Genomic DNA, 23,329 nt, shown 5'->3' with positions numbered 1-23,329 from the left:
ATTGAATGTCAACTATAATTATATATGTGTGTGTGTGTGTGTGTGTGTGTGTACATACACATATACACACACACACACTGTGTTTCCCTGAAAATAAGACCTGGCTAGACAATAAGCTCTAATGCATCTTTTGGAGAAAAAATTAATATAAGACCCAGTCTTATTTTACTATAAGACCTGATATAATATAATATAATATAATATAATATAATATAATATAATATAATATAATTAATATAATATAATATAATATAATATAATATAATAGATACTAGGTGTTATATTAAGTTTTGCTCCAAAAGACGTATTAGAGCTGATGGTCCAGCTAGGTCTTATTTTCGGGGAAACAGGGTATGTTATATACATTATATATATGTACCCTGATGATATATATATATCATCACAGGATGTCAAGTACAGCATAGGGAATATAGTCAATGGTATTATAATAGCTATGTATGATGTTAGATTGGTAGGAGACTTGGTGGGGTTATTACTTTGTGAGAGGTGTAGACGTCTAACCATTATGTTGTTTTGTACACTAAAACTAATAAACAATAAATAAATAATGGTACTGGACAAAAAAGAAAAAAAAAGAATTCTAACTAAGTGGAAGAAGGTCTGGATTAGGCAACATATATATTTATGTGTGTTTTTATACATATGTGTTTTACACATATATATATATATATATGTGTGTTTTTCTGTTCTGAAAATTCCAAGTATCTAAATTTACCCTTGTCAAAGCTGGTTAGGCTGCTGTTAGTGAATCACACATGCATTTAATGACTAATAATCCATGGCATTCAAAATGTGCTTTTGTGCAAGTGTGACTAGGGATGTCTCACTGTTAATCTACATCAGGCTGGGATCTATGTACAGTAATTACAATAGTTCAGTTCACACCCATATTTCCATTGTGTCCCACTACAATATCCCCTTTCTCCACAAAGAAAATGAAACTAGACTACCTTTTTACACCATACACAATAAATTCAAAATGGATTAAAGACTTAAATGTAAGACCCAAAACCATAAAACTCCTAGAAGAAAATATAGGAAGTAGATTCTTTGGCATTTCTCTTAGTAATAATTTTTGGATATGTCTCTTCAGGCAGGGGAAACAAAAGAAAAAAAGTAAACAAATGGGATTACATCAAACTGAAAAGTTTTGCACAACAAAGGAAACCATCCATGAAATGAAAAGACACTTTACCAAATGGGAGAAGATAGTCACCAATGATATATCCAATAAGTAGTTAATATCCAAAATATGTAATGAATTCGTACAATTTAACACCAAAAGACAACCCAATTAAAAAAATGAACAGAGGACCTAAATAGATACTTCTCAAAAGAGAACATACAGATGGCTGGTAGACATATGGAAGGATGCTCACCATCACTAATCATCAGAGAAATGCAAATAAAAACCACAATGAGATATCACTTCATACTTGTCAGAGTGGCTGCATCAATAAATCAACAAACAAGTATTGGGGAAGATGTGGAGAAAAGGGAACCCTCGTGCACTGCTGGGATTTGAAATCTGATCAGACACTATTGAAAACAGTATGCAGGTTCCTCAAAAAGTAAAAATAGAACTACCATAAGACCCAGCAGTCCCACTTCTGGATATTTACCTGAAGAAATTCAAAACATTAATTTGGAAAGTTATATACATCCCTATGTTCATTGCAGCATTGTTTACAATAGCCAAGCTATGAAATGACTAGATAAGAAGATGTGGCAAATACATATATATGTGTATGTGTGTGTGTGTGTGTATGTTTATATACATATATATACACATATGTATGTGTGTATATATATATATACACACATATATATAATGGAATATATATATAATGGAATATTACTCAGGCATAAAATAGAATGAAATCTTAACATTTGGGACAACATGGATGGGCCTAGAGGGTATTATACTAAGTGAAGTAAGTCAGACAGACAAAGACAAACAGCAACTGATTTCACTTATATGTGGAATCTAAAAACCAAAATAAACAGAAAATAAAAAATAAATTCATAGATACAGAGAACAGACTGATGGTTGCCAGATGGGAGGGAGGTTGGGGGTTGGATGAAAAAGTGAAGGAATATAGGAAAAAAATGATTTTGTTTCTCCTCAAAAATAAAAGAAATTAAGGGAAGGAAAATATGATATAAAATGCTTTCCAAATATGATATCAAATAAAGCCTAAAAACCCTCTCTGCTCCTTTTATTCGTCCTTCCACTCTGCCAAACAATGATCTTTGTACTGTCTCCATAGTTTTGCCTTTTCTAGAATATTATGATTGCAATAATACAGTATGTAGCCTTTTCAGATTGGCTTCTTTCACTTAGTAATATGCATTTCAGTTTCCTCCATGTCTTTTCATGGTTTGAGAGTTTTGTGGGTAGTGTGTGTGTGTGTGTGTGTGTGTGTGTGTGTGTGTGTGTGTTAGCACTGCATAGTATTAGACTGGATATACCAAAGTTTATTTATCTGTTTACCTACTAAAGGACATTTTGATTATTTCCAAGTTTGGGGAATTGTGCATAAAGCTGCTATAAACATCAGTGTGCAGGTTTTTGTGTGCACATAGGTTTACAACTCCTTTGAGTAAATACCAAGGAGCACAATTACTGTATCATATGGAAAGAGTATGTTCAGTTTTGTAAGAAACTGCCAAATATCTTATTAATTGGCTGTACCATTTTGCATTCCCACCACATGCTTACCAGCATTGGATGTTGTCAGTGTTCTGGATTTTGGACATTGTAATAAGTTTGTAGTGGTATCTCATTGTTTTAATTTGCGTTTCCCTGATGACATATGCTGTGAAACATCATTTTCATATGCTTATTTGCCATCTGTAAATCTTCTTTGGTGAGGTGTCTCTTAAGATCTTTGGCCCATTTTTTAATTGGGTTGTTTTCTTATTGTTGAGTTTTAAAAGTTCTTTGCATATTTTGGATAATATTCCTTTATCACATATGCAAACATTTTCTCCCAGTCTATGGCTCATTTCTCATTCTCTTGGTATTTTTTATTGTGGATCAGAATTTTTTAATCTAAATCAAGTCCAGTTTATCAATCATTTCTTTCATGAACCATGTCTTTGGTTTAGTATCTAAAAAGTCATCATCCTGCCCAAGGTCATTTATGTTTTCCCGTATGTCATTATCTTCTAGTTTTATAGCTTTGTGTTTTACATTTACATTCATAGGTCTATGAACAATTTTGCTTTCATTGAAGAGTGCAAAGTTTGCGTATAGATTTTTTTTTTTCCATGTGAATTCCTGTTGTTTTAGGACCATTTGTTGAAAAGACTATCTTTGCTCCATTGCATTATTTTGCTCCTTTGTCAATGATCAATTGATTATATTTATATGGACCTATTTCTTGGCTATTATTTTCTATTGATCTCTTATCTATTATTTCATTAATACCATACTGTCTTGATTACTGTAGCTTTATAGAATCTTAAAATCAGGTAGTAGTGCCAATCCTCCAACTTTGCTCTTCCCCTTCAATATTGCGTTGGCTATACTTGGTCTTTTAAATTTCTACATAAAATTTTAGGGTCAGTTTGTCAATATGCACAAAATAACTTAGAGCGATTTTGGTTGGGATTGTATTGAATTGATTGATCACAGTAGGGAAGAACTGACATCTTCACAATATTGAGTTTTCTTATTCATGAACATGGACTATCCATTTATTTAGTTCTTTGATTACATTTATTAGAATGTTGTAGTTTTCTTCATATAGATCTTGCACATATTTTGTTAGATTTATAACCTATGTATTTCACTTTTTTGGGTGCTAATGTAAATGGTAATGTGTTTTTAATTTCAAATTCCATATATTGTTAATTCTTTGGATTATCTGCACAGATGATGTCAGCCGTGAACAATGATAATTTCTTATCTTCCTTCCTAATCTGTATACCTTTTGTTTTCTTTTCTTGTCTTATTGCATTAGTTAGGACTGGACTGATTTTAATTTAATCAAATAACTCAATCTTTTTCCTTAAAATATCTACATATAAGGTAAAGGAGAGAAAAATGTGAGAATGACAGAGATTCAAATTTAATAGACTATGGCAAAAATAGCATCTTTCTTTTAAAAATTATATGCATTCTAGCATATGTATGTGTTTGCTTACGTTTGTAGCTGACACCAGTTTGTGAAGTAAAGAAACAATTTGAGATCAGAACTCTGACCCTGTGAGATCACTCTGAGTCCAGAAGCAGTTTTCTCAATTAGGCAGGTGGGAGAAATCATTCTAAAAGGAATGAAAGATAAATGACTCATATCATGCAAATGCCAATGAGACTACCAACCAAATATATTCATTTAAACTGGAAAATAAGTTCATAAGCAATCAGTTAATCTGTCAGCTGTACAAAACATCTCCTCCCTAATATGTGAGAGCAATAAATGAATGTAGGAAGTTCATTACAGAATGTAGAATTAGAGAAAAGGGAGTTTGGAATGGTCTATCACCTAATACCTGCCCAGGAATGTATTGAGTGAGATTCGGCCCTTAATAGAATCTTATTATGATTTAATTACTATGACTGTGAGTAAACTAATTTCCCTTCTCTTATCATCCTTTCTATGACTTTTAACATAGTTTTTATCAGTTAATACTTGGAATATTTGATGAATTGCTTGCTGCCTTTTTCAAAGGCATTCAAGTCAAATGTAAAATTCAAATTATTAGTGACATTAATGAATTGACTTGTTGGTTTTGTGGTTTATTTGGGGGGGCTTCCCCACACATCAGGTGACATGTTAAGCAGGATTTTCCCCTAAGGGCAATTTTATGGGTCTGATGGATAGGTAATGCAGGTGTGTAGAAATTTCAAAACTAATTGAAATATAATAAATGTTCCACTGCTCTGCCCTGGAGCCATAGAACAGCAGGTAACATATCTTTGCTTTTCTTTATTCCTTTTTTCAACATGTTCTTTAGCAATAGAGAAATCTCTTCATTTCCTGTGTATTTACAGTTTGGCATTTTTAAATTTTCTCTTATTCATTTCCAAATCCTATTAAAATTGCCAGTTTTATTTTAACCTGTTAAAAATATTGGTTTGTGGTTATAGCTTTATATAGTCACTAGTTCCCAACATAGATAAGGATTGTATATAAACACCAGTCCTAAGCAGAAATATTTCTATACCACCAGTCAATAACCCCCGTGTGCATTACCAGACCTGACTATAACTAGGTGATGAATGGAAATTAAAACTCTAGGTTTTCTAATTAATTGTCTGAGTACCCATTGTGATGAGCATTCTGTTTAGCAATTCTAGAAAATCTGTGCTCTCAAGATGGTTATTAACTCTGAAAAGACAAGATATCCACACATGAAAAGGTGCTGAATAGGAGAGTTAAATAGCCTATTAAAAAAAAAAAAAAAAAACAGAAGAGATGTTCCCAGGCATTACACGTTAATATGATACAGACAATAAATACAATGAAATTCAGATAAATTCAGGGCAAGCTGTAAGTAAACTCAATCAGAGGATGTTCCATTGCTGATCAGACTTGAAGGATAGGCAAGAGTCAAAAAGAACAGAAGATAAGGGTGAATGTGTAGATGGATAAAGAAACTAATGGAGGGGGACAGAAATGTTGGAAATAAGCATGCTGTATTAGAAGCGTGACTTTATCAGTCGAACTAGTTATGGAGCTCAAAGTCAGAATGCTCTATCTAATAAATATCTAATGGCACACCTGAACACATCATCCTTGGTGTACCTGGGTATTATTTTAATAACATTATAATGAAGCATTCCATATTGCTCAATGTTTTGTTTTATAGGTTTGTTCTTCAACTCAACTGAGACTTCCCAGAGGCAGGGGTTGTTTTCTTTCTCTTCATTACCACTAGCCTTTAGTACATTACTTGGTACACGAAAGTCACTAACTAGACACTCATTAGATGCATGAAAAAAGGCAAAATAAAGACTGATAGATTTTCCTATTAGTATAGAACATAATTTGCCATTAACGACAGAGTGCACATTCTCAGTAAGAAAGGCAAGGATTTCTGAAGAGTCTCTGGTTTCAAAGGCAATACTACATGGCTTTCCACTAAAGTTGGGATCAATTGAATCACACCTTTGAAAATGTTGAGTTAAACAAAGTTAAATGGGCTTATTTTTAGGTAGTCAGTCATTCAGTGATATTCGTTGAATAGCCACGATGCACTGGGCACAGTTCTAGGCAAAGTCAACTAAAGATAAAAATCTCTGCTTTCATGGAGCCTATATTCAAGCAGAGGGAAACAACAACAAAAAATTAAGTAAAAGTTTTAATGTTAATGGTATTTTGAAAAAATGGCCCAAATTGTTTATCTCTTCCTCTGTCCACATCCCTTGCTGTGTAACATTATACTGAAGTCACACTCTGATGCTGTGCTTGATCATGTGATCTGCTTTGGCCAATAGGAGATTAACGAATGGATTTAAGCACATTGAAAGGCTTGCTGTCTTTTGCTTCTCTGTGACTGTCAGGAGACTATGCTGCTGCTAGTTTGCTGAGGATCAGGGATACATGCTGCAGAGCCCAGATGCTCCAGTCATCTCACCGGGGCCCTCCTAGAATAGCCAACATCCAGGAGACTCAAGAGACATGTAAACAAGCCTTGCCCATAGCAGTAGAGCTTCTTAGATGACCCACAGTTGGCCATACACACCGGCATGAACTCAGGGCAGATTAGATAAGTGATATACATTTGAAGCTAAGTAAATATTTATGATTATATGTCATGAGAATTTGAGGTTTTTTGATCATGCAACATTATTGTGGTAATGACAATTACTGTGATAGGGAAATAAAAAGCTGAAAAGGCCAGTAGGGAGTGTCAGGAAGGGATAGTATTAAATAAGGTAATCAAGGAAAGCTTCACTGAAAAGATGATATTTCAGAAAAGACAGAGGAGGTAAGAGAAGGACTCATGTAGGTCTCCGGGAGGAAAGAAGGAGCGCTCAGGCAGAGGGAACAATGTATGCAAAGAGAGACCCTGGTGTGGTGTGGCTGAGGAATCACAAGAAGGCCAGTATAGCCAGAGACCAGAGAGTGAAAGAGAGACGTGGGTGATGAGGCCGGGGAGTAACGGGAGCAGGACAGACCCAATTCTGTAGAGCTTCAGGAATTTTCAAAGCCTTGGTATACTAATAATCTTTGTGAGTTTCCAAAAAGATTTAGAATTCCGCAATTCCTCAAATGTATTTGATGATCCAACACTCTTCCCACCCCCCAGAGTATCTCAAAGCCCTAGAGCTCTGCAGAACCCACCTGTGGGTAGTTTTAATCTTAAGGTCCCAGGCAAGGCTGAGATAGAATGGTCTGAGGCAGGCTGAAACGAGCACCCTGACAACATTCCAGAAGATCCAGGCGCTTGGGTGAAGTCTGTTCCAAATCACGCCCCTGCTAGCTATGCGATTTGACATGCAGCAGATATATTAGCTTTTTTCATTAGAAAAGTTTCATATGTGGCATATTACATCATCACATAAATGTTCCAAATGAAATAAAATTCGACCAAGAAAAAAAAATTGGACAGTGTGTGAAAATGCACAGAAGTTATAAATCACTAAAGCCTTCCAAGCTTTCCATTAATAAAAAAACAAGGGTAGGTTTTCCAGATGTTCCTAATCCACATTTGGATGGCGAGCCAATACTTTAACCTGTCTCAGCAAAGAACATCTCATTTCTAAATAAAAGAAAGAAATGGAATTGCTGTGATGATTTTAAAGATGGATTAACATTTAAGTGACTTACATAAAAATGCACGTGGCTATTGATTTGTTACAGGAAGAATCATCTCAATCCAAGGCCCCTGATGCCAGAGAGGTTTGCTGTTTCTGTTGAATTTAAGACCATATATAGATGAGACAAGATTTTTCAATCACAATGTATTATTTGGTTCCAAACTCCCCTCTTTCCCTTCTTCATTACATATTTTCACCCCTACTAGTTCCAAGTATAGCTACTTCTGAGAGTAAGAAAAAAAATTAAAGGTGAGAATGTGTAGCATCTCCACTGAGACAGAATCCACTGTGTATTGTATTTACTTTTAAAAATCTCATGGCCATCAGCAAAACTATTTGATCAGTTATGCCTTCTACATTTCCCTCTGTCATACTGTATATGAAATCATGTGAGTAGAAACATCTTGAAATACTGCAAATTAATCACTTTTTGTAAGAAAACATGTACCTTAAATAGCATTATCACATACATTCAAAAAAAATTCGCTATGTAAGTGCAAACTACTTGTCTGCAGACTGAGAAGAGGCAAATTTTCCTTCGCTCTCCTTAAAGATCCATATTCCTTCCCTCCGTGACAAATCACACTCCTCTAGTTCTTTCGCTGTAGGCTAGAAGGGACACTTTCCCCCCTGCTTCTAGTCCACAGAGCTACTGGCAGGGAAGACTTACCAACGTCTGTAAATGCCAGAAAGCAGCGTGTACAGGAGAGCCAAAGCAAGCCCCTCAGATTCGCCTGCAGTAGAAACCGGCTGATGGCCTCGTTCCCAGCAGGGGTTATACTTCCTGCTAGGATGAAACCACTTCACACAATAGCATGGCACTGCATCCAGCATCCTTCCAGAGGGTGGGATGGGATTATCTTCTTAATCAAGTAATAGATATTTACTGCTTACCTGAGAAACCCTGTCTGCTAGATACTCAGAGATACCCACTGTGTGACACCAATCCCGGCCACAAGGCAAATACACTATAGTGAGGGGAGGAAGATAGCAGGAATTCCTATGTAAAAAACAATGATTAACTGTTCAAAATAAATTGAGTGGTTCAGATACTAACATTACAGAAGTTCAGTAGAGTAAGATTTATTACTTTGGGATGAGTCAGGCCATAAGGGAAAACTTCAGAGATGAGGAAACTTATTATTTCAGCCTTGTAAGCTTAAATTCAGTTAGGTAGGTTGAGAGACATGGAGATGGATATAAACAAGGCTTTTATTTATTTTTATTTTTTTTTGTGGTTCGGGAGTGGGGGTGGGGGAACATATATTCCTTCAAAAAAGAAAACTGTATTAAGTGTATCAGGCATTATCTTAGGTGGAAAGATAGTAACAAAACAAGATTAGAATGCCAGTTTCCCTGGATCTACTATCCTAAAGGAAAAAGCAACAGACAAGTGATGAACAAACAGTAAGCATGACATCAAATTGTGGTAAGTATTATAAAGAAAATCGAAGAGGATGTTGGCACAGGGAAGGGATGGCTGCTATCACCAAGATGGTCAGAGAAGGCCTTTCTGAGGAGGTGGCATCTGCAGAGAATGTATAGGGCAGGATTTCCTCACCTCTGGGTTGTAGAACTCTTGAGGTAGGTCCTGGGAAATCTTGAAAAGACTGACGGGGGCAAAAGAGGGGGGAGAAAAAAACCCTTTTCCATTGAGATTGTTTTTGGAGACTTATAGTGCACATTAGTGTATTAAGATGCTTGAAAGTCCTATGGTAAAGAGAACCTACCTGAATGTAGTGCTTCCCCAATATGCTTGAACATGATGGTGTTTTTTTGGTGGTGTATATCTGAGTGTGGAAGTTGGGGAAGTGGAGGGGCAGGTTGTTACATAATAACATTTCCACTACTGGTTCTCAAAATGCTACTAAATGCCAAAGGAAGGAGTTTCAAGACTCCCACAGATTAAAACCTGATTGGGGCTTCACCTAGTTGTGCCACATGGCAGCCTGTTTGGAGTTTTATTTATAGTAAACAGGAAACTGTTTTCTTTTTTTAACAGGAAATTCACAAGGTAAAAGTATGTGTTTTGATAGTGTTACCTTGACAGTGATAATGCTGAATGGGTTTCACAAAGGAAAATAGAGAACTAGGGAGACTATTCAGGAAACTATTATTCTAGTCTAAGTAAGAAAGCTTGAATCAAGAAATAGCAAAAGAAAGAAAAAGGGGAAGACTTGAAAAATTAGGAAGGAAGGCTTTGCCAAGCAAGTGGATACCTCATTTGGAACACAAGAGACACTAATTAGTGAGTTGGAAGCAGTGGGTTGGTACTGGGTGGGTAGATCAGAAATAACAGAAAAAAATTAAATAACATTTTACAAGCACAGAAAGGATAGGCAAGGATAGAAAGATGAAATGACAATAAGGGTTGAAACAAAGTTGAGGTTATGATATGAAAGGCCTAGAGTGGAAGGCTTAGCAGTTTACTATTCATTTTATAGGCAAGCTAAAGGGTCTTCTTAATAGGAGCCATTTTGAAGTATGTGTTAGAAAGTTTCATTAGGTACTAGCATGTAGGATGAAATGAAGATAGGATGAGACGTGCCAGGTTAATTTCAAAAGCCTGTTGAAAGATAAGCAGTATTGAAAAGAGAATTCAGCATGGGAATAGGAAAGAGGAAGAAACGGCTAATGCTGTTCACAGGTAGACTATGGAAAGGACCACGTGGGTCGCAAGTGTTGATAAGGAAAGAAGAGTGGAGCACAATGGCACCTTTATCAGAACTGGGAAGGTAGGTTAAACAATTAAAGTTAAGGGTGGAGGCAGCAGGTACCTGGGAGCAGATTTTCAATTCAATCTGGAACATGCTGAGTTTGACTGTCTGGTGGCTTCTTCAGGAGAGATGTTCTGCAGCCCCATCTGAAGCTGAAGGGAGATTTCAGGCCTACAGGGAAAGACTAGAGAGGATTAGTTTAGCATAGAGGTTAAGAGTGACTAATAGACTCTGCTCTGCTTCCGCACTCACCATACGACTCTGAAAGTTATTTCTTTCTGTGATGCGGTTTCCTCATCCTCAACATGGGGATAATAATAGTACCAGTATCATAACTTTTCTGCAAGGGTTAAATAAATTAGTATACGTGAGGTGCTTAAAACAGTATCAGGCACACAGTGCTTCTAGGACCAGAAGTATGCTATTATTTTTACTATTGTAAGTCTTGTTATTCAATGACATAGATAAGGGACATTTTAAGTAATGAACCAAAGCAATAATCTTCAAATAACTCTTTCTATGCTCAGCATTTAATTATACAAGCCTTTTTAGTCTTCATCCTTCATGAGAATGAGTAAGTGATGCATATCGCTACGGATTTTATATTTTGATTTTTAAATTCAAGCTCAGAAGAATAGCATATTAAAGATATGACACACTAATATTGTTACCTTGTGCACAAAAAAAGCGTTATTTTCTTTGTAACAGTTGATTAATTAGACCATTATAGTAACATATAGATCAGACCTAGATGTTGAAGTAATTTTTAAGACAATTCAAGACTCCATTAAATTGGGATAGACTTGGAGATTCAAAGGGATGAGCGGAGAAAAAGCCACTTTGTTCCTGAAGATTCTATTTCAAACTGTTCCCATTACTGATGATCTTCATGAGACTCAGCTCAGACTCCTTAGGGTTAGAGCTAGGAAAATTTTAAAGAAATATGGTCTCCAAAAATATATGATTATGGGAATTTTAACCATTTTTAATAGAAAAGCCTATTTATTTAACATGAGAATGTTCACGATTTATGTTCCAATAAAACTGAAAAGATTATTAATGCAGTTTAATACAGCTGGTTGGGAACTGCTCCTTTAAAAGCTCATGCCAGGTAATCCAGCCTGTCTCTCAGAGTGGCCCTTCACAAAAGACAGGATTATCTCGTCAGTACATCCTGTTATATTGCACAGTGAGGATGCTTCACCAATCCAGCTGATGATAGTTTTCTGGAAGCAGTTAATACCCTGAAGAAGCGTGCTAACAGGAGAATAGCACAGTTTCTCTTTCAAAAGGGAAAACGGTTGGTTCATGTGTCTTAAATGCATAAGCCTCAAAAATAAAATTGCAAGGGTGACATTTTAGTGTCTGAAAAATATTTTTAATGTGTCTTTTAAAGGCACATTCAGTTATTTTATTGAACTTGTCCTAATAGTAGCCAATAACATCTGTTTAAAATTTTGATGAAACATAACTGTTCTATCTCATGTACAAGTACATACAGATTAGATTTATGCCTTTAAAGGTTTAAATCAGAGATACATAGAATAATTTTTTTAATATTTCAATTTTGTTATCGAAGGTATGTAGGGTGTACATCTTTTAGCAACTGTAACCAGGTCATATAAATGTATAAGGATTTAAGCACATGATTATGTTCAATTGTTGATCACAAGTTTTTTTTTTTTGGTTTTTTTTTTGCTTCTGTATGTCTTTATTTATTTATTTTTTTGCTAAGATTGTTTCTTTCCTCTTAAATGATACTGTGAATCGAAAAAGATGTTTTCCTTTAAATTCATAAAGACGTTTCATGTTTAATGTTTGAAACACCTGGAGCTAAAAGAAAGTTGTCACAGCATAACATTTATAACTATATTTTATATGAAAGAACGCATAATCTCTATCTTCAGTTTTATAAAAATCTCCCTGCAAAATTGAATGGAAGATTCTTTTCAGAATCTTTCAAAGAAGCTGAACAGGAAGCTGATACCCTTACAAGTATTGGGCGCTGGGTGGGTTAATTTGGTAGAGGAAGTAGTTGAGTCTGAAGGGGAAACTGAGCTTCCCGGCCCTCTCCTCCTTGACATGAAGTCCACAGTGACAGCACAAAGCAGCATGGAAGGAGTACTCTCCACATTTGTTTTAGTGGAGGAGATGACCTCTGTATAAACATCAACTATGAAGGCTGAGCATTCATAGAAACAAAACCTCGTGAAATAAACCTAACACAAGATGAGATGCATTCATGGTTCAGCGAGAGTCTCAACTCCTTGAGAGCATAACCATAAAAGGTTTATTTTCCCAATAATTGTTAACAAATATACATTCTTTGTTCATTAAGACCATATCTTTTTCTATCTTGATAGTGAGCTTAGTCAGATTATTCATTTTAGGTCATTACAAGAGTCCCTCTTTCCTGCTCTGACTCCCTGAAGTTGGAACAGAATGAAAGAGCACTGACGCCTTGTGTGGTTGCGAGCTGAGGCTGCAGCACTCTCCCGACGGCTGCTGAGGCCACAGGCTGGGTGTGGACACCCTGTGCTGCCTCCTCCCAGTATCTGCTCATTTGATTATAAAATTCTGAGATTATTCATGCTTATTATTCACATGATCCTAAAGTGGCCCAGCAGAAATTGAGACTGGGAGGTAAGCCCAACAATCGAAACATCTGTAGAGCCAAGATTAGAAATCTCATCCCAATTTCTCACTTTGTGGCTTACCTAAGAAATGAAACCCAAGTACTCTTCTGAGCAATAGGACTTTAATTTCCCAGAACCCTTGAGAAAGTCACGTTGATGTAAAAATCTCAAGCTAACTTGAAATAGTTTGAAACAACTGTTTACAATTTAGTAAGTGGGGGACAGACAACATGGGCAAGAAATATAAAATAGAAACAACAAATATAAACAGGCCACAAATAAGAAAACAGCTTATTATTTTCATATTTAACATATATAACATTTTTCCTTGATGGTTCATTTCCCACATGTAAGCTTAATAAAGCAAGAAACATTTTCTGTCTTTGCCCTCTGTATTTGTATCCCCCAGCACTTACAGTAATGCCTGGAACATTGAAGGCTCTCAGTAAATAATTATTGAATCAATTAATCAATTAATGAATAATTATAGCCATAGTTTAAAAAGGGTATGGGCAAGTGATACAAGTAAGAGGACCAACACAGGCTTTCAAGGCAACTGATTAAAGTGCCGAGTAAGGAAGGCATCTATGATAAATATTAAAGACTCCCATTTGTCTCCTATAGAAGTAGTATGTCTCCATCATTCCTGCATTAGAGTATTTATGACATTGCTTTAACGTTTTGTTCACAGGTTTGTCTGCCCCATCAGACCACCATGGCTGCTTGTCTCCTGCTTCACACTGTGTCTGACACAGAGAGTTCAAAAAACATTTGATGAATGAAGGAACAAATAATAGGTAACTGGATAGCAAACATGATTCCAGATTCTTTACTAATTGATATGTCAGGAATCCCTTCAGTTATTCTGTGGAAAAGAATTACAGGGAGATATCCTTCTCAAGGGTTTTCAAGTCTTTTGGACGACTTTGGTTGATTATTGCATTCTTTAAATGTAGTGAACTGGTTTCTTCCTTTAAAGTTCCAGCGATGACCACATGATGGCGCAAGTGTTGCGCCAAAAATACCTAAGCAGCCAGGCAGTGTGGATTCCCTTGGTCCCCCCAGTGCCTCCCTCTCTTCTCTTCCTGCCCCCCCTCTGGCGTGTTTACCCTCAGGTCCTCCTTACCATCTAGTCAAGCTTCATACATACAATACTTGCCAAGAAGCTGTCAGACCGGAACTGGGTCCTGCCCACCTGAAGCTGGTATTTTCTTTGTTCTCTGACAGGCCAAATTCTGTATATTCCTCTTATCTGAAAAAAATATCTAAGAACATTTTGAATGCTGTTTAAAGCTGTGCATTCTTAGTTTGAGGTATAGGTCTTTTTATTTTGCACTTGATTGGCCCTTGCAAGTGATCTGTTCCTTCCTAAATAAAATAGCCAACAGAGCAAATTATGTCCAGGTAAGTTATGAGAATCCCCCCAACTAAGGAAACTGAGATCTAAGGCTTTGCCAACATATACCAAAGAAGTATACTCGTATCAGGCATATGGATACTTATATTTAAAGTAGATTGGAAAAAAACTGAGAGAACAAAAATAAATAACCTACTTGCTAAGAACTAAAAGTGAGTTCAGAAAACAGGTAATTAATGTGGTTTTCAAAAACTAAAGTGATAAAGTTTTCATTAAATTAAATGAAGATCTTTTTCATTTGAGACAAATATTATATATGGTGAAATGCTCCAAGATTTATGTTTATTATAAACAATTTTATTGAGATACAGTTTACATTTAATAAATATGTGCACTTAATAGTGCAATGAATTTTGGCAAATGTATATGCACTAAGGTAAACACCACCACAATCAAGATACAGACTTTTCCAATGCCGGGGATGGTTCCTTCAGTCCCTCTCAGATCAATCCCTCCCCTCACTGGTCTTTTATAACCTGAACACAATTTTGCCTGACCTTGACTTTCATATAAATGGACTCATAAAATATAAATACTCTTCCTGAGTCTGGATTCTTCTGCAGTTTTTGTTTTGTTTTGATGTTCACCTATGCTACAGAGTGTATTAGCAGTTTATTCTTTTTCATTGCTAAATAGCGTTTGACTATATAAATATAACACAATTTTTTATTCTTTCCATTTTTAGACATTTGTTTCCAGTTTGAGGTCTCTGCTATGAACATCCTTACATAAGTATTTTTTTTTAATTAAAGGTTATTGGGGTGACAATTGTTAGTAAAGTTACATAGATTTCAGCTTACACAAGTTTTTTTTTTTTAAATTAAAGGTTATTGGGGTGACAATTGTTAGTAAAGTTACATAGATTTCAGCTTACACAAGTATTTTTGTGGATATATGCTTCCATTTCTTTTGGTTAATAACTAGGATTGGAATTGCTGGGTCATAAAGCAGGTGTATATGTTTGAAGTTATAAAAAACTGCCAAAGTTTTCTGAAGTGGTTGTATTAGTTTCTTAGGACTGCCAAAACAAAAGTTTCACCAACTGGATGGATTAAAACAACGGACATGTAGTCTTTCACAGTTCAGGAGTCCAGAACTCCTGCAATCAGGTAGTATGACATCAAGGTGTTGTCATGACCAGTCTCCCTCTGAAGCTCTAGGGAAGAATCCTTCCTTGTCTCTTGCAATTTCTGGTGGTTGCTAGCAATCCTTGGCTTGCGGCAGCATAATTCCAATCTCTACCTTTACTTTCGCATGGCTTCTTCCCCATATGCCTCCTGTTCTCTGTGTTTCAAGTTCCCTCTTCTTACAGGGACATCTGTCATTGGGTTTAAGGCCCATCCTAATCCACTATGACCTCATTTTAATTTAAATACACCTGCAAAGACCTTATTTCCAAATAAGATGACATTCTGAGGTTCCAGGTGGACATGAATTTGGGGGAACATGATTCAACCCAGTACAGTGGTTGGTTGAACCATGTTACACTTCCCACCAGCGTGTATGGGAGTTCTAGTTGCTCTGCATCTTTGACAATCCTGAGCATTGTCAGTTTTTTAAGTATTGTCAGCTTAGCTGTTCTTGTATGTGTATTGTGATATCTCATTTTGGTTTTAATTTGCAATTCCATAACCACTTGATGTCGAACATCTTTTCACATGCTTACTGGTCATTGAGAAATCTTCTGTTGTCAAGTCACCTAAGATATTTTCCCATTTAAAAATTGGGTTGTCCTTTTTTAATTGAGTTGTAGGAGTTATTTATATAATTTGGATATCAATCATGTATCAGATATGTGTATTGCAAATATTTTCTCCCAGTCTGTAGCTTTATTTTCCATATTCTACAGTACCTTTTGATGAATGGAAGTTTAATTCTCCTAATTCCCAATTTTCAACTTTTTATGTTATGGTTAGCACTTTTGTGCCCTCCCCTGAGAAATCTACTCTAATTCAAGGTTGTGAAGATGTTACAGTTTCCTCCAGAAGCTTTGTGGTTTTAGCTTATATGTTGAGGTTGTTCACTTTTTCCCCCACATTCATCTAGTTGTTCTGGCTCCATTATTGAGATGACACTTCTTACTCCATTAAACAACTTTGCCCAAAAATTAATTAACCATGTATGTTGTGCTGAAAATTAATTGATGGTACATGTTCTGTTCCAATGATCTATTGCCTAGTCTTGCTACATTGTTTTAATTACTGCAGTTTTATAGTAAGTCTTGAAATCAGGTAGTGTGAGTCTTCCAACTTTGTTCCTCTTTAGGATAGTTTTGGCTATTTCAGGTATATTTCATTTCTATATATATTTCAGAATTAGCTTTTTAATTCTCCTCCCCCCCAAAAAAAAAAAAAAAAAAAAAAAAACTGGGCTTGAACTCAGTATGCTGTAACTAGCCTTTTTAATATTTAATTTGTAAAATCCATTTCTTCTTCAGAAAACCTCATTTTCTAATCTTTTAAGTTTTCACCAAATTGCCTTGTCTTTGAAAAATATGTATAACAGTCTTAAGCCAGATCAGATTTTATTTTGAAAATCTTGGAAATCATCCAATCCATTTTAAGCTCCTCTTCCTAAAAAAAAAATTAAAAAAAAAAAAAAAAACTTTGCAATAATTCAAGCCTGGGAAAGAGGTTTTCTGACATTAGAAAAAATGTACATACTTATAACTAAAACCATAACTTCAAAAATGTTTTAGAAGCTTTATTTAAAAACAAAACATTAATTCCCATTTAATTTAACTGTTAACTTCTAAATACTTCCCCATAGACTAGATTTATTTTTAAAAAAATGAAAAAATACTATCTAGTTATTTCAATTCAGCATATTCAAAAAAGTGAAGGTTAAAGACAAATTAATTTTTTACATGTTTGTCATTTCACTATCCACTCTAGTTATACATTCGCAATGTATATATATATGACAGAATATTTGAAAAATAAACCACATAGAAGAAAACACCTGGCATATTTTCCTTTTCAAATACTTTCTGTATTCTCAGTCATGTTTGTGTGTCCTTCCACATGAAATATTTCAGTGTTCAGGAAATAAAAACTTGAAAACAAAGTCTTAATTGTTGTCCTAGCCCTACATTTCTTTCAGGTATCTTATTCCACAACAGAGACACATTTTGAACAAAGCAATTCAACTGCCAGACTTCCCAGATATTACTATTCACTTGATCCCAACCTCTCACAATTTTTCAGTGAATGAAATATCTGGATTGTAACATCATTTTTTAAAAATCTTTTCAAATCCAAAGTGATGAAAGCTGCAAAACTAAGGAATTATTGTCTACACCATCACAATGATTCAAAGAAACCTGTAGCTCTCACCGGATTGTTTGCAAGTTAGTCCACCTATGGAAGGTGCCTTCTGCTGGGATTGTCAAGGAGCAGAGAACTACAGCTTGCATCTTCCTCACTAACTAAAGTATTTGTGATTTCTGTATTCCTTCCATCGTAAGATGTCTTTTTCCCCTCAGTATAATATTTCCTGAAATTAGGATGCTTTGGAAACTCTGTGTAAAAATGTAACATGGTGACCAGTGTTTCTTCCCCTAATCAGAGTAATCTATAACGAAGCTGACTATAATTAAATCAATAGAACAAAGCTTGCAAAACTAGATTTGTTTGGAGAACAGCATAAAAACTATTTATAAAGAAATTAATTTAATGAATTACAAAAAATCCATGTCATGAATGCGTCACAGTTAAGGATTATATTTATAAGTGATTAATGACAAATAGAATTGTTTATATCATTACATTAATGGGAAAAATAAAGAAAACAAAACATATGCACCATTTAAGCTCAGACTAGGGCACTATTTTATCCTAGTTAAGAAGGCAGGATTTAACATCCCTGGGTTCAAGTCCTTCCTCGGCCTTTTATTTCCCGTATGACATTGAGAAAGTTCATTAATCACATTGAGCCTAGGTTTCCTCATCAAAAAAGGTTGAAAATGACAAAATCCATAGGGTTGTGAAAATTAAATGAATGAGAAGCCCTTAGAAGAATCCCTGGCATAGATTACACTCTCACTGAAAGTATTTATGCCTTTACAGGAAAATAAAATAATTCAGGGCAAAAACCAAAAGATAATTTATGAGAACCATCTTTACTTCTTCATAAAGATTTTTGCATTTCCTAACTTTTTAGAGTGAACATATTTTATTTCAATAAGCAGGGAAATAAAGTAAAAATCAAAACAACCTATATTAATATTAAAGCTTATAGGCCAATTACAAATAACAAGAAAGCAATAACTGCTATCAGGTCCAAAGGCGAGCTTCAGGAGTGGTAGGCCAGCTATTGGAAATGAAGGTGTTTACAGGCCAATCTTGTATCAGTCCTAATATGTTAAGGCTATCTATCAGCAATGCCGTGGGCACCATTCAAAGCACCTGGGCAGCTGAAAACGTCAAGAAGGACAGGCATCACGGTTAGAATCTTCTATACAGAGTTTTGAGAAAGCACAAAATAATACAAAAAAGTGATGGGTCCATACTTTCTGCAGCCGAGAGACGATGTTTTTTAATTTTACAAGTATTTATAAGTGCATGAGCCTAGCATTTCCCAACATGTGCATTCCAATCAGGGAGAGGGGAATAAATCTATTTCTTGTGCTGGTAGTTAATATTTTCACTTAAGATCCCATGAAAAGAAATATTCTTAAGCATATCAAGATGAAAGTGAAAGTCATAATAAAAAATTATTAGAAAGGTATAGTGAATCATTGTAACGCTAAATCCCATACTGTGGCATTTAGGAAATGCAAAAGGTACCAGGCTTAACAATCTTTAGCTGTTTACATATATTGTGGTTGTATCACTCCTAATAATGTAAAGGCCTGTTAAATGTATACATAATGAATATAACACTGCAATTTTATATACTTGAAATTACTCCCATGAGTGAATATGTTTCTTGGGATTAAGATTGTCTTAATATTTTTTTTCTTTTTAGTGTCAAACAGTGATTTCTGTATATGCAGCAGGTACGAATTTGCAACCTCATATCTAGGTAACAGAAATAGCATACTTTAGCTTTTAAATTAACTTAAATTTGACTCCAAGCACCCATCCCAGAAAGCTATCAGGAAATCCAACGTCAATCGGTATTGGGTCTTTCTTTCTTCTGCTCTGAGGCCAAACACTGCAGCAAAGCTTGGGAGTTTTGCTTGGCGTGGGGCACGGGGAGAAAGTGAGCACCAGTCATCTGGAAACATTGGCAGCTGCTCAGATGCTGAAACTCAGGCTCCCACGGTCATCAGTGCTTCTGTGTCATTGATGGGGCCTGTGAACTTTTGCCCAGTATGGGAATCGCAATGCCAGCAGGCCACTTTCCCCTTCAGGCCCCTCTCTGATGTCTTCCTGTCACAATCCCTCAGGCTAGAAGGAATTGGCTTTGGGCTTCCATATCCTTGACAGGATTTTACCCCAATGTGGGGTATAGAATAAAATTCATAAAATAAAACTTTAATCAGGGAAAGATGAAAAGAACATAGACAATTTTTGCCACTCTCAGTAAATCCTGACTTTCCATTGCCTGGTTGAGATACCAAAACTTCCTTATTTAATGACTGAGGCTAAATATTAACTCTTTCCTTACATATAACGAAAATAAAATTATTAAATCTTCTGTACTCCCCTTGCCCCAGCACACACACCTCACTTGGTTAAGGCAGGGATTCACCTGAAGACACCAAGGAAATAACATACACAGAAAGCAAAGAGGAGTAGAACACTCATTTTCCTAAGGGTTGATCCATCTATCATGATTTCTCTCCTACAACCTCTGCCAGGACAAGTTAAATAATTGGCAGAGCCATGGCAAAATGAAAATGCAGGGTCCCTTTTTCAAAAATCATTAAAAGTTTCAAGAGGTAACAACAGAGCATTAAAGCAAGCATGGCCTTTCTAAATGTGAAGGCCTCTGTGCCTGCACAGGTCACATGCCCACTTAATTCAGGTCCTCATCACCTTGCTTCTTATTCAATAACCTCCTAAGTTATGTTTTTTTCTTTAGATTTGCCCCCTTCAGAATCATCCGATAAACACCACCCCCATATAAAAGTTCCTAATGCAGACAACTGGTTCTGTCACATCCCTGTTTAAACCCTTCAATAAATCCCCTACAAGATAATGTCCAGGTTATACACATGAACTTCAGGGTACTCCTCCATCTGGCCTCTAATTGACTGGTTATCTCCATCTCTTCCCACACCCTGCTTCACACGCTATGTTCACCTCAGTGTCAAAATTCAATACCTTTTAGGTATCATGGATTCAATCTTCAAATATCCAGAGAAAAAAGGTAAGACAACACGGGTCCATGCTATACATGGACCCTTCATTTGATGGTGATAGTTATCTTTCCTTTCAGAAGACATGTAACTACCATACATGTTAATTTGTGAGCACAGGAAAGCTCAAGAAACAGAAAATCAAATGGTGTTTGAAGTATGCTTGAGATTTGTAGACACTATCAATGGCATTATTTCTAATCCTATTAGAGTACAAATTCTCAAGTGTCCTAAGATTTAGAGATTTCATCATTCTTATGTCCTTTATTTGTTTGTTGGTCCATTGAGCAAACCTTTATTGCACACTTGTGTGTGCTGGGCACTTTGCTAGATGCTGAAGCTACAAAGATGAACCAGAAAAAAATAAAATATAACCCCTTTTTACAAGGAGATAGTAGTTTAAAGGAGATGAAGGAGACAAATCAGTTAACAAAGTAATTACAATAAATATAATGTGGCTATCATTTACTGGGCCTCTACTATGAGTCAAGTACAGCATTAGGTATTTCATATATGTTATTGCTAATCCTCACAAAAGTTGGGCATTCCGATTCCTAATGACAAGTGGAAAACTTGGAGCTCCAAGGGCATACACAGCATGACATAGTAGGTCATGCACTAGGGCTTAAATCCGAATTGGTTTGATTCCAAAGCTCTGTTCTTTATACTCTGTTACAATGCTGTGCTTCATATATATTGAGAATGCTTCTCTAAAGCTGGTATGTATCAAGAGAAGTGACCAGCAAACCCTATTCCAAGTAATCTAATAAGCTAGACGGAAGAAGATACGAAGTGATTGGCTTCGTGGACAGGAGTGAAGAGTGAAGGAATGGCACGCCAAAGGAAGAACACATTGTCAGACTCCAAAGAATGTCATATTCTTGGAATTGCAAGTAGTCTGGGAGGAAAGAACCATGTGTGGAACTGTGACACACGGAGCCAAGAAGTTAGGCAAAGAGCCATATCATAAGGGCTTTTCAGGCCACTTAAAGAACTTGAGCTTTGTTCCGTAGGTGATGAGAGGTCACTGAGATGTCAGTGGGAAATGACACATCAAGTCTAAATTTTGTAAAGACATTCTGTTACCATTTGGAGAATAGATTAAAGGAGAAAGAACAGTGGTCTAGGCAAATAATGAAGTTAGCCTGAACAAAGTCAGTGGGAAGGAGAATAAACAGAGGAAGCTCATTTTAAGAGATATGTAACAAGAAGAGAGTTGGTGTCCAATTAAATCCTGATTTTGTGATGTGTGAAAAAGGAATTCTAACGTAAATATTTGAGATTACAAGGATTTCAAACTTAAATATTTGAGTGAATGGTTTTTTTGACCCAATTACTCCCTCACATCTACAACCCTAAATGACTGGACTTTTGAAATTTTATCTTGTTATAATTTTCCATTTAAGAAATAGTGATTGCCTTATCATTTTATTTTCTTCCTGATTGAAGCAAACCTTCATCTTCTGTTTTTTGAAGTACGTTATTTTGTTGTTGTTTCTTTATTAATCAAAGACCTGTTTGAGTTCGACAATAATTTATACGCATGTTTTCTTTTCTTTTCAATTATTCTCTTCCAGGATAAATGTTCTACAGCTTATCCATACGGAAAGTCTTTATGTTGTTATACAAGGTCTGACACAACTTGTTTCAACAATGTTGCTAACCTATTTTGATATCAGAGGGATTATTCATTATGAATGTGTACCAACTGGACAAACAGTTAACCAAGTTGACTATTTGGAAGTGCTGAAAAGGCTGAGTGAAAAAGTTAGACAACCTGCACTTTTAGCCAACAATTCATGGTTCTTGCATCATGACAATGCACCAGCTCACAGGGCACTGTCTATGAGGGAGTTTTCAGTCAGTAAGCAAATACCTATATTGGAACACCTTCCCCACTCACCTGATCTGGCCCCCAATGACTTCTTTCTTTACCAGAAGATAAAGGAAATATTGAAAAGAAGATATTTTGATGACATTCAGGACATAAAGGGTAATACAACGACAGCTCTGATGGCCACTCCAGAAAGAGAGTTCCAAAATTGCTTTGAAGGGTAGACTAGGCACTGGTGTCATAGGTGCATAGCTTCCCAGGAGGAGTACTTCGAAGGTGACCATAGTGATATTCAGCAATAAGGTACGTAGCACTTTTTCTAAGACAAGTTCACAAACTTAATTGTCTGAACTCGTAGATCTCTACAGTGTACGCAGCATTTCCATGAACATTTTCAGTGTGATCCCCTTTGAGACAGCTGGGGAAGATTTACATTCTTATATTAAAAGGAAAATGACACTTTCAGAGAGTTTGTGTCATTCCTGTTCAAATAGGGAGAGCACCAAGGTGGCCGGTTTTCTGGAAACAAGTTCATTGGCTTCTATGACTCCTCCCTCTCCCAGCCAGATCTGAATTTTATTGACCAGAAACAAAGTCACTGACATGTGCATTATAACTAAGCA

The 23,329-nt window shown here is 35.9% G+C and overlaps 1 long non-coding RNA gene across 1 annotated transcript in view; it reads right to left on the bottom strand.

Annotated features, from left to right (window-relative positions):
* Positions 1 to 10,763: 10,763 nt before the first annotated feature.
* Positions 10,764 to 23,329, bottom strand: part of LOC141571332 (uncharacterized) — a 52,177-nt gene continuing 39,611 nt past the window's right edge. The window contains exon 7 of the long non-coding RNA XR_012496095.1: positions 10,764 to 10,852. This is a non-coding gene — a long non-coding RNA (uncharacterized LOC141571332). The remainder of the gene's footprint in view (positions 10,853 to 23,329) is intronic.

The sequence above is a fragment of the Rhinolophus sinicus genome, linkage group LG04, assembly GCF_036562045.2.
Source record: "Rhinolophus sinicus isolate RSC01 linkage group LG04, ASM3656204v1, whole genome shotgun sequence".
Lineage (NCBI taxonomy): Eukaryota > Metazoa > Chordata > Mammalia > Chiroptera > Rhinolophidae > Rhinolophus > Rhinolophus sinicus.
This window is presented reverse-complemented; position numbering and strand designations above follow the sequence as displayed.